The sequence below is a fragment of the Hyperolius riggenbachi genome, chromosome 5 (assembly GCF_040937935.1).
Source record: "Hyperolius riggenbachi isolate aHypRig1 chromosome 5, aHypRig1.pri, whole genome shotgun sequence".
Lineage (NCBI taxonomy): Eukaryota > Metazoa > Chordata > Amphibia > Anura > Hyperoliidae > Hyperolius > Hyperolius riggenbachi.
Window position 1 is genome coordinate 159817457 of NC_090650.1, and position 7155 is coordinate 159824611.

The window sequence follows — 7155 nt, forward strand, 5'->3', positions numbered from 1 at the left end:
CGCAGAGGTCTGCCACACATAATGCTGCCCTGCAGAGGTCCGCCACACACAGTGCTGCCCCGCAGAGGTCTGCCACACACAGTGCTGCCCCGCAGAGGTCTGCCACACACAGTGCTGCCCCGCAGAGGTCTGCCACACACAATGCTGCCCCGCAGAGGTCTGCCACACACAGTGCTGCCCCGCAGAGGTCTGCCACACATAATGCTGCCCTGAAGAGGTCTGCCACACATAATGCTGCCCCGCAGATGTCTACCACACATAATGCTGTCCTGCAGCGGTCTGCCACACACAACAGTGCTCTACAGAGGTCTGCCAGATACAATGCTGCCCTGCAGAGGTCTAAAGTGACAGCTAGAAGATAGAGGGAGAGAGGAGAGGTGGATGATAGCACACAGGACAGAAAGGCGAGGCCACTACTGGAGGAAAAGTGAGACAGACATGGGCATGGTAAAGTGTTAGGTGAAGGGCATATAGTACATTGAGTAGCAGAAGGATTTTACATTGGAATGGGGCACAAACAGTGAGACAACTATCTCTGCAGAAACTAAGACAGGTATTCATATCCCATTATTTTCAACAGTGTGATTGTAGATGATAATGGGGGGCATTACACTGTGATCAGATGATCATATGCAGGCAGCTCAGTCAGATCCAGGCCTTTGCAATGCAGTAAATGGAGGGTAAAACTAGCTGCCTGCTTGCCACTTTTAGCTGGGGGAAGACAGCCACAGCAGGACTCCCACCCTTTACATTCCATCCCTGACTGACCCTGTTCCTGACCCTTCAAGCAGTTTATCACTGGCTTCAATAACATTCAGTCCGTTAGAGTGCAGCCAGCAGATGATCATCTAAGTAAGCGAGCCTGCCTGAGGCTTAGCCACACACACACTTGTTACCTGGCTCAGCTGGCTGTGGCTGCTGCAGTGCTCCGTGTGTCATGCTGGAGGAGAGAGGCTTGGGGGAGGATAGGATCACCCAGCAGCGGCACCCAGCAGCTCCAGGAGTCTCTGCTCATCACCACGTACTTCCCTCTCCTGGATTGTAAACAGGAGATGACAGGCGTGGGGGTGGGATTGGCTTGGCTGCCCCTCTCTTCTTATTGGCAGGAGAAAGGTGCCATTCACAGAAGGCTGTCAGTGATTGGAGGGGAGGGACAGAGGATTCCTAGCTGAGCTGCCCGGGAGATTTGCAGTTTTCTACAGCCGCATGCGCATTGCAGCAAAAAGTAAACATTTTGGACGGACGCCTGTTAGCAAGTACGGGCAGAGACGGACACAGGATTTTGGGGGTCATTTGGACGGACAGTCCGTACTTTCACGGACGGTTGGCAACCCTGCTTGTGGTTAGTTCAACAATGCTGAATTGATAGGCAGATAGATGGGTAGCTACATAATTCCCAACATGTTGCCAAAGATAAATTTGCCACTGAAATTGCAATGAAAATGAAGCCGCCATTTTTCATGTGTGTAGTAGGTTTGAGATTGGATCACTATGACAGTGAGACAACGGGGTTTTTGTTTTATAATTGTTTTTTTTTTGTTTTTTGGCTTTCAATAAACCTTTTTTGTGTGGTAATGTTAGAATGTATGTGTAATTGTATGTTGCATTATTTTTCATAGCACTGGTACAGGTGGTGGGCCACCTGCATCTCTGAATGTGACTGATTATGAGGAGTTGCTTAGGACCAGCGCCCTTCATGGCATTCCTGGGGGCTATGATGCGGACAGGCCTCAAACATCATCAGCTTCGGAAGGCGGTAATTGATGAAGCTGTTGTAGTTGTAATGTCAAAAGAACTGTAACACGCCTTTTACTATGGTTCTTATGTGAAGACTGGTTTTCAATTAATAATTTCCACTCTTCTTGTATATTTCTGTAGGTGAGGGTGCGTCTGGGTCCACGGGGGCCTTTGTGGGACACAGGCATGCCACCACCCCGTTAGCGGAGGCTGCTTCCGACGTCACGGCAACTACAGGTTTATTTTAAAAAAAAATTATTTTTGTGTTTATGTTGGTGGAAATGAGGACATTTGCAGCTAGGGAAATTGAAGTGTGTGTGTGTGATGCTCTGGATGGCATATTAACCTTCTTTCACATTATACATTCTTGTAGGTGAGAGTGCAGGGAATTCAATGGCCGAAGACCTTGAAGGCCAAGATGACATCCATGAATCGATAGAGGGGCCATCAGGTGCTGCACAATATACTGGTGAGTGTTGTACTTGAGGTTCATCTGTACCCTGACCAGACATCCCATTTTACCTGGGACACGTCCCAGGTTCAGGGTCCCATGTCCCAAGCTGCAATGTGTCCCAGGTTATGTACCACTTTTGGCCGCTGGGTGTCCCAGGTGTGAGACTCTGTGGCCGCATGAGGGAATGTTTTCCTCATGTAGCGTTTGCAGAGTTTGAGTAATTGTTTTCTGCTGCATTTCATGTGTCAGAGGTCAAGGAGGTTGTATTTAATTTGTCCGAGGTAATGGTTATTGCAATTCATGTGTCAGAGAGAACGGCTGCTGCAGTTATTATTTGAGGAGAGTGCATTTTAAAGTTTGGGGTTATTATTGCAGCATTTGCCATTTTGGGGGCTCATGATTATGAAATGGTATGCTAATACTGTAGCATCAGCAGCTTCTGCAGATTTTGCTGTCAATGTAATACCACCATAGTCATAGTCTATGGCCTACAATATAATTATGTACCGTATTTTTCGGACCATAAGACGCACCGGACCATAAGACGCACCTAGGTTTAAAGGACAAAAACCAGGGAAAAAAATAATATACTAAACCTGGTGCGTCCATGGTCCAGGGACATCTTGAGCATCTTCTCCCTCCCCGATTATTATGTCCCTGTGTCCCCCTTATAACTTTTGTGTCTCCCTTGTGTATATATACATATATATATATCTCTATCTCTCTATATATCTATCTATCTATCTATATATATATATATATATATATCTATATCTGGATAGTGTAATGGTTAAGGGCTCTGCCTCTGACACAGGAGACCTGGGTTCGAATCTCGGCTCTGCCTGTTCAGTAAGCCAGCACCTATTCAGTAGGAGACCTTAGGCAAGACTCCCTAACACTGCTACTGCCTATAGAGCGCGTCCTAGTGGCTGCAGCTCTGGCGCTTTGAGTCCGCCAGGAGAAAAGCGCGATATAAATGTTCTGTGTTTGTTATATGAGCCCCCAGTCTCCTTTCTTGAGTCCTGTGTGTAGTGGCATCAAACACTGAAATGGTACACACACCTTCCCTTTCCCTGTAAATACAGCACCTGTCCTAGTACGACACACCCCTATCCCCTCAGCACATGACACCCCTGTTCCCACAGCATATGACATCTCTGTCCATCCCAACACATAACACCCTGCCCCCCCCAGCACATGACACACATGTCCCTTGGCACCTCCAGCACACAACACCATGTCCTCCCAGCACATGGTAACCCTGTCCCCCATCATGACACCCTACCCCCCCCCCCACACACACAGCGAACGACACCCCTGCCCTGTATGTCCCTCATCCCCTCACCCCATGATATACCTCCCCAGTGCATGAGACTCTGCCCCCCAAAGAGCACATGACACCCCTGTCCTGTATCTGTCCCTAGTCCCCTCACCATGTGATGCGGCCCTCTCCCTGCACATGACACTCCTCCCCTGTCCCCCCAGCACGTCATTGTCCTCAGGCATCATTCGGCCATAGCTTTGCATCAAGTGCAAACCTATGGCCGCTGGGGTAACCTTCAGGAGTGAGGGAAAGATTGTACCTGGGAGCTGGAAGGAGAAGCCATCCGGATCCCCACAGCTGCAGCGATCGCAGCCCATACTGCACACAGCCCGCATCGACTGGGAGAAAGTTGCAGAGTATCCAAGCGCATCCCAACGGACCTGCAGGCGGTAGCATAGCACATAACGGGGCCACATTGCTGTGATGAGTAGCGGTGAACCTTCATTGTCTTCTGTCCCGTGTCCGCCGCCAGATGCCTCGTGTCCTGGTGCGTCTCCCGTCAGCTGTACCGTGTCCTGGTGCGTCCCCTCTTCTGTCCTGTGTCCGCCGTCCCCTCCGCTTTGGGTCGCTAGGCAACTGGTCAGGCTGTAGCTTACCACATAACGGGGCCACAATGCAGCGATGAGTAGCGGTGAACCTTCATAGGGAAGCCGCTCGGGGGTCCGTGCACGCAAGCCGAAGTCTCTCTGCCTTCACTTCTGCGTTAGTGACGTACGCGGAAGTGAAGGCAGAGAGAGAGACTTCGGCTTGCGTGCACGGACCCCCGAGCGGCTTCCCTATGTAGGTTCACCGCTACTCATAGCTGCATTGCGGCCCCGTTATGTGGTAAGCTACAGCCTGACCAGTTGCCTAGCGACCCACGCGGGGAAAGCGGGGGGGACGGCGGACACAGTACAGAAGAGGGGACGCACCAGGACACGGTACAGCTGACGGGAGACGCACCAGGACACGAGGCATCTGGCGGCGGACACGGGACAGAAGAGGGGACGCACCAGGACACGGGACAGCTGACGGGGGGACGTACCAGGACACGAGGCAGGGCGGACACAGGACAGAAGACAGGGGTCACCTGAACACACATGGACTCGGCACAGCAGATGGGGGAAATGGGAAAGAAGACTGGGACATAGGGCGGAGACTTAGAATGGGGCAGACATGCGGCCAAAATTGTTGCATTCGGACCATAAGACGCAGTGACTTTTTCCCCCCATTTTGGAGGGAGAAAAAGTGCGTCTTATGGTCCGAAAAATACGGTATTTAAATAGCACTGGCATCAAAGGCAGCACTTCACACAGAATGTAGTCAAGTCCTTGGCGGACCTCACATTCGAATCCCGGCCCTAGTCAAAGTCTAATGTCCCGCCATATCATTATTATGGATTTATGTAGGACTTGCATCTTCTGCTGCGCTTGTACAGAGTACATAGTCATGTCATGGACTGACATCCAGATGCAAATCACCCATTTCACCACATCATTTTGGGAACACTGCTTTATGTGTTTGGTGAACATTGGCTACTTACCTTTAGGGTCACTTTGCCTATCTATGTTTTGTAAGGAAACTCTGTCCCACTGCCTCAAAATTACATTAGTTTGCTCCACCCACACCATGTCATGGACATGCCCACTTTCCCACAGTGGTCATGGACACTCCCATTTTTGTGTGCGGCACTAGCACGCCACGTCCGTGCCAGGTTGAGGCCAGAAAAATCTGGTCACTATATTCATATGTAACATATACGTAGCTGACGTGATAATGATATACTGAATAGCATATTGACCTTCTTTCATATTATACATTCTTGTAGGCGAGAGTGCAGGGGAATTTAGCGGCCGAAGACCTTCAAGGCCAAGATGTCATCCCTGAAGGTACAGCACAAGATACTGGTGAGTGTTGTACTTGAGGTTCATATGTAACATGTACGGAGCTGAAGTGTTCCTGAGATGCTGGATGGCCTATTGACCTACTTTCACATTATCATTCTTGTAGGTGAGTGTGCAGGAGATTCAATGGCCGAAGGCCAAGATGACATCCATGAATCCATAGAGGGGCCATCAGGTGCTGCACAAGATACTGGTGAGTGTTGTACTTGAGGTTCATATGTAACATATACGGAGCTGACGTGATAATGGTATACTGAATAGCATATTGACCTTCTTTCACATTATACATTCTTGTAGGCGAGAGTGCAGGGGATTCAGCGGCCGAAGACCTTCAAGGCCAAGATGTCATCCCTGAAGGTGCAGCACAAGATACTGGTGAGTGTTGTACTTGAGGTTCATATGTAACAGGTACGGAGCTGAAGTGCTCCTGAGATGCTGGATGGCATAGTGACCTTTTTTTAAAACCATTCCAGTTAACCAGATGTGCGCGTGATATTTAAAGTGGAACTGTTGTGAAAATAGTACCATTCACAACACATACAACTAAGAAGTGCATTGCTTCATGAGTCCAAAGTGGTAAAAATGAATGTGGTCCTACGTTGCTGTTCCTTACAGTAATTACTCTAAATGTGAGATTACCGCATTATTGTGCATCAGCCCATGTTCTAATAGGGGGTTTCTCAGGGTTGGCTTTATTTGTAAAATGACCTAGTGAATTCCATTTGCTCCATCCAACGGCAAAGTTCGGCTCTAGCGAGTCTGGGCAGCATCCTTTCAGACAAATTTTAATGGAAATGTGTTTGTAAAGAATAAAGGCCATGCTCAGAATCCCCTATGTAGACACGGAGTCCTCACAAATCTGTTGGTAATGTCACATTTGTCATTCCTAGTTTTGGCCGCCACTATGTTACAGCTTTTGGATTATTCATTTGTTACTCATGATTGTTTGTTTTAGTTGCACATCGTACGATTTTAACAACACTTCCTTTTTAAAGGGACTCCTCGCAGTGCAGAAACTATGGAAAGATGCATACCATTTTCAAGCTTTATCCTCTTTTCAACGATATATATAAACCACCGCCATATGGCTTTTCTTTTACGTGTTTTTTGCAATGTAAATCGTTTGTGATGCAATTTGGTGGCAAAAATAGGGAAGAGTAAAAGGCGTAGGGTGGCAGTTTAGATATAGTTGGAAAGAGGAGAAACAGAGCTTCTAAATGGTATGCATCTTTCCATATTTTCTCCACTGCTCGGAGTCCCTTTAAGGGTACAATATTGTCTCACTCACAACATCAACAAGCATGCAGTGAATATTAAGTGAACTTATACTAATGTTTTAATACCTTGTTATGCATGTTTTTTTCTGTGGCTATGGTTCCAGACCCATACACAACATCCTTTTGTTGAAATTGTTTACCATGTAGTTAATCATCGATCCATGCATGTAATTATATTCAAACACACGTCTGATTATAATTGTATTACATTATTGTGTAAATAGCAAAGCACTGTTAAATGGAGTTTAATCCAATTCTGATCAGACATGTTGGTTAGAATCCAAACAATGTTGTCAAACATAACCAAATATGTAGCTCCTGTAGATGGCCCTTGAATCATTCGTAAAAATGTACAACACATGCAGAAATTAGTTATCCAACATGTACAGCATAGTTTATTTATTTAATTTTTTTTCTTATTTTAAAATAAAATGAAATAAATAAGTAATTTAGTATACTCAATACAACATGTCCGTTGGC

At 47.2% G+C, this 7155-nt stretch overlaps 1 protein-coding gene and 1 long non-coding RNA gene across 2 annotated transcripts in view; one reads left to right on the top strand and one right to left on the bottom strand.

The window, feature by feature from the left end:
* The window catches only part of ELMO1 (engulfment and cell motility 1), an 818731-nt gene extending 817719 nt beyond the window's left edge, over window positions 1–1012 (bottom strand). Inside the window, exon 1 of the mRNA XM_068236401.1 lies at window positions 897–1012. The gene's annotated coding sequence lies outside the window, so the exon portion shown is untranslated. The remainder of the gene's footprint in view (window positions 1–896) is intronic.
* A 4322-nt stretch (window positions 1013–5334) lies between these two features.
* LOC137517538 (uncharacterized) lies at window positions 5335–5774 on the top strand. The gene is made up of 3 exons (XR_011020560.1): window positions 5335–5401; window positions 5505–5591; window positions 5696–5774. It is a non-coding gene; the product is annotated as an uncharacterized lncRNA (long non-coding RNA).
* Window positions 5775–7155: the final 1381 nt, after the last annotated feature.